Here is a 5,390-nt window from a genome sequence, read left to right as displayed (position 1 = left end):
TTCTGAGTCCTATTGATGGAGCGTGATCTTCACAGCTGGCAGCGGCCTTGTGTAGGAGCCTGCAGTGTGCTGAAGATGCACGGTCTTCGTGCCCTGACCTTGACACGAGGAGTGGGTATGAGTTAACGGTGTCTCTACCCCAGTCAGGTTCCCTTGCTTAAGAAGGTCGGGAGCTATGGTGACAGCCCCACAAGCAAAAGGATCCCAGCGAGCACGGACCAAGCGGCGTACGCCACCTGTACTCTCCTTTCTGGCCTGGCCAGAGGGACTCCCGCTGCAAGAGGGGTACCGGCCCCCGACATCTGACTTTGTCACTTCACGTCTCTGTCAGAGAAGCCCGGTAGGCTACAGTGGATCCCGTCGGGTGACGGGCGGAACAGAATTGCTGCCTTACCCTATATCTGTGCATAGTCCAGAGGGAGACCCAGCCTTTACACGTACACGGACAGGAGAGGTAGAAAGGGACAGTTTAGGAACACTCGGAGGGTCCTGATCGAAGTGCCTGAATATCCTGGGTGCGTTGAGCCCTCGTCTCTGGTGGCCGCAGAGCGCCATGAGGAGCAGGGAGAAGCCTTGCCGCTGCTTACCAAAACCGTGAGTAAAGATGTGGAAGACTATCCCTAAGGCCTCCGGACTCTTATTATTACACCGAACCGCACAGCACCAGAACTTCCTCACTACTACTACTACCTCCTCCATCCGCACCTCTGCCCTGAGGCCCAGCTCTGCCTGTGGGGAGTTATACCATCGCCTGCTGCCACAAAATCCAGCCTCAGAGGACTGCTAGCAGCGCTGGTGGCGCATCACTGGACACCACAGGTGGCGTAGTCGTTAATACCACTCAACCCTGATAGCCCATTACTTTTAATGTGACGGCCCTGGGCACGGAACGGGTCCAGCCCATGACTGCCTCCCCAACATCTGACCCGGCTCCGAGTACTCCCATTTCCCAGGGAGGGCTGTGAGTGTCACAAATGTACGATGAAAAGGAACTACCAATTCTAAAAGAGTGAATGGTACAGAGCAGGAGAATAAGACAGTTACCTAGACTGGTATGTGTACTGAAAGCTGCTGAAACTTGTTGAATTACTTTCGAAAATCAGAAAAAAAGAACATGGTTCACACATTAAAATTGTTTCTATAAAGACTTTATTACAGTTATCCGTAAAAATACATTACATTTCTCCGAGTAGTATAACAGAAGAAACACTGTCCAGTGGATGCAGACATTTTATATGTTATGTATTTATGTACTTACAAAAAGGGTCATTGCTGAGATTGTGCATATGACTGGTCTGAACACTGAAAACTTTTACACCATTACCTGAGTTTATGGTGCGCACAAGGCACTGTATGGAAGCTTTCAAACTGCCATAAGATGGGTCCTTTTTTCCCCATCTGATTTATGAACACAACGCTTTTAACTGGAGTTCCAAGTGTTGATCCAACATCTTGATCCAAGTGTTGATCCAACATCTATGATCCAACATCTTGTTCTCTTGGCTCAACCACATCCATCTGAGCTTCCTATAATTCAGTTCAATGATAGCAGTTCTAACCCGGGAAGGTGCAATCTGACCTGCTACTGTATTCTCTGAGGTCCTTATTGTTCCATTGCATATTTATCAGGCAGCGACTTTCTCCTCTCTCTCCTTAAAAAAATAAATGAATTCTCGGCTGAGCCAAATGCTCATGTGTATGGAAGAGTTGTAAGAGATACAGAAGCTGTCTACTGAAAAAAACTGTTAGAAGACAGTTATCTCATATATATGACCTGCTTTACAGGTGCAGCACATGTATGGGGTCTAGCAGCTTAAGGGGCCATTATAAATTAGCATCAAAAGGGAGAGTCAGAAGACGGAAAAGAGGAGGTGAATGACTAATATTGACTAAGGGAGGATGACTCTTCCTTCGTGTGTTCAGAAATGATAGTTTTTTTTCTTTTCATCTAAAAAAAGTTGAAATGGACTGACAAGATTGACAACCTAAGCAACTATAGTATTCATCTTTGTTTAGCATGATATAGGATCTTCATTAGAGCCCTCTTTACATCTTTATTTTTAAGACTGTAGATCATTGGATTGAGCAGAGGGACAGCAGCTGTGTTGAACAAAGCAAAATGTTTCTTGGCCTCTAAGGTGCTACTTAGGTTTGGGGTCAGATATTGGCTGAACAGTGTTGTATATAGTAATGTAACCACCATGAGGTGCGAGGAACATGTGTAGAAAGCCTTCAGTCTTCCAGAGCTGGTACGTATCCTTAGTATGGCATGTATGATAAATATGTAAGACACAAATGTTAGGAGGAATGGTATCAGTATCATAGTAAGAAGCCCCTCGATAAGGAACAGAATCTCTAAAATAGAAGTGTCATTACAAGAAATTTTCATGACAGGGACAATGTCGCAGAAGAAATGGTTGATCTCAATGGAGGTATAGCAGGTGAAGCCACTAACGATAACCGTGAAAGGAATGATTTGTAAAGATCCCAAAACCCCAACAGGCAGTGGCCAATATTGCACATATTCCAGCACTCATAATGATGTGATATTGTAAGGGCCTACATATGGCCACATAGCGATCATAGCCCATGGCCACCAATATCAACAGGTTAATACTGGCTAAGGACCCAAACATATGCATCTGCACCATGCATGCTGCAAAGGAAACAGTTCTATCACCGGTAATGAACTGTATGAGGACCTTATGCAAGGCAACGGTGGAGCAACTGATGTCTAGTATAGACAAGTTGACTAGGAAGAAGTACATGGGAGTATGAAGATGAGGGTCCTGACAAGCAATGAGAATGGTCGAATTACCGCATAAGATGAAAAGATAAATCAGAAGAACCAGCAGAAATATGGAAAGTTGAAGTTGGAGGTCATCTGTTATCCCTGTAAGGATGAAATATTTGATTGGTGTCTGGTTCGCTTGCATTGTGGCCACTTATCAGGAGGGTACTTATATAATAACATCAGCCATACTCAGATGTTTAGAGGTGATGTCTGATCATATTAAGACAGGCGAGAGCCCTCGTAAAGGGACCCCAGAATTATTTTATAGACATCCATATCGTAGATTTCCATTTTTGTTTTGTATTTTTTATTTTTCCTCAAATTTTCAAATGTTTACAATTATTTTCTCAATTCACAGAATCTTCCAACATTTGTACACTAAAAAGGACAAGAAAAATAGAAAAATAATGTAAATGATTATTTAGCATAAATAATACCAATAAAATATTCAATTTTATTTAGACATGATACATACCTTTGATCATTTTATTTATTACATGCGGCAAACTATTAGTCACCAATAGGTCTTACAATCCAATTTTCCATGGCCCAAACACAAACAGGCATTATGGCTAAATTCATAAGAAATCAATTAACCAATAAGGATGGTTGGGAAGAAAACAGAGAACCTGGAGAAATCCCACAAGAAGACGGGAAGAGCATGCAAACTCCTAATGCTGTCGTTAGTTGGATTAAAACCTAAATCTTAGAGACAGAGTAAAAGGCTCATGGTCTTTGGGGCCAACGTGTAGTTTTGGTTCCTCTCGTCCCACCATCACTGACAAAACTAAATACACTTATGCATACATTATAAGAGTAAGGGCCAATGTCTTATACAGTAGATTACAGGTACACCTAACTTCAAGTTGCATGAAGTTGTAACATGGCTAGACTTTATGTTGCCCTACAGTACTCAACATCTGATTTTATATGAAACGATTTAGAGGATTTTTCTTTTCTGTAGGGCTTTATATGAATCCACTTCTAATGGGAGACTTAGAATTATACTGGCACTAATCCCACAAGCTCAAGTGATATTCTCAATATCAGCAGTTACTTACGATCTTTTACGGTGGTGCATAAGCTATAGTTCAAGACAGACCTCTATATGAAGAAATGTGGAAAGTGGCACTCACCAGATCTTTCTTGGCTTAAAAGTCCTTTATTCCATCAAGTTTGGGATTTGAGGTCTGAAGTAATTTTGGGCCGATCTGATATAGAGCAGCCTTATAATTTTTGGTATGTACAACATTGTATAATTTCGCATTTATGTTCCTAACGGATTCGTATAAAGACATCGATATGAAGAAATGGGGAAAGCGGCACTCACCAGATCTTTCTTGGCTTAAAAGTCCTTTATTCCATCATGAGTGGACAATCTAGGGAAACATGCGGCAAGCAGGTAAAAACAGGGAGTTTGCCGCATGTTTTCCTAGATTGTCCACACATGATGGAACAAAGGACTTTTAAGCCAAGAAAGATCTGGTGAGTGCCGCTTTCCACATTTCTTCATATCGATGTCTTTATACGAATCCGTTAGGAACATAAATGCGAAATTATACATTGTTGTACATACCAAAAATTATAAAGGCTGCTCTATATCAGATCGGCCCAAAATTTCTTCAGACCTCAAATTCCAAACTTAAGACCTTAAAATAAATTCAAACCTTACATCAGAACCCAAAGTTAATTCAGACTGCTAAATTTTTTTAGACCTCAGACTAGGTCCAAAAATTTATTCAGACCCAGGGTTGGATTAAAAAAATAATTCAGACCACCCTCTAAATTCATGCAGGTCCTTGGGGTATATTCACACAAAAAAAAATGTGGATTTTGAAGCATATCTGCTTCAAAAATCATCATCAAATATCAGGTCAAAAACTCTTACTTCTTTTTTGAAGTGGATCAGCTTCAAAATTCATGTCAATAAAATCTGGATGAACAAGCCCTAAGTAAGACACCCAATATATTTAGACCCTAGAAAAGACACCTGGATTAAAATCAGTGGTACAAACTAGACCCCAAAATTAATTAAGACCTCAGAAGGGGGTAAGAAAAGGAAGGAGTTAGTACAGAAGCTGAGACGATGGAACCTTTACCAGCAAGAAGACCCAACAGATAATATTGAATAAGGCAGAGCTGCAAAATCAAACATAGCCCATGGATAAGGGACACAGCCCATAGAGAAGCCCCTTCTGGGGAAAAAAAGCTTCTTTTTTCTATACTCCATACTAGATATTCCCATAACTACTTCTATACAAAACGACATGTGTGTTTTACATCGTTAGGTTTCATCTCATTGTGCTGTACTTACATGGGGCAGCAATCAGGTGCGCTGTATGAACACAATGCAGGTAGATCCTGATAAATAAATTCTACACTATGTGGTAATTAATCCCCAGTCTCCCTAGAAAAAAAAACTTTGTTGTTAATTAGGGGCCATTTATTTATAAATCCATTTTTCCAATATATATTCTCTTGGGTATTTGCAAACAAATTAATAGCAGGTTGAAATCTATCAGGAATTCATATGCAGTCAGCCAAAGAAATTTTGCATTGCTTTTGTAATACAGAAAGTGATATACCATTTCTTAGG

General features: G+C 40.9%; 1 pseudogene; it reads right to left on the bottom strand.

Annotated features, from left to right (window-relative positions):
- Positions 1-1,298: 1,298 nt before the first annotated feature.
- LOC141153304 (olfactory receptor 1N1-like) lies at positions 1,299-3,166 on the bottom strand (annotated as a pseudogene).
- Between the last annotated feature and the right edge of the window lie 2,224 nt (positions 3,167-5,390).

This window comes from Phyllobates terribilis, unplaced genomic scaffold (genome assembly GCF_046119375.1).
Source record: "Phyllobates terribilis strain yellow unplaced genomic scaffold, ASM4611937v1 Scaffold_7__3_contigs__length_470593459, whole genome shotgun sequence".
Classification (NCBI taxonomy): domain Eukaryota; kingdom Metazoa; phylum Chordata; class Amphibia; order Anura; family Dendrobatidae; genus Phyllobates; species Phyllobates terribilis.
Note: the sequence above shows the minus strand (reverse complement) of the source record. Positions and strands in the feature narration are given on the sequence as shown.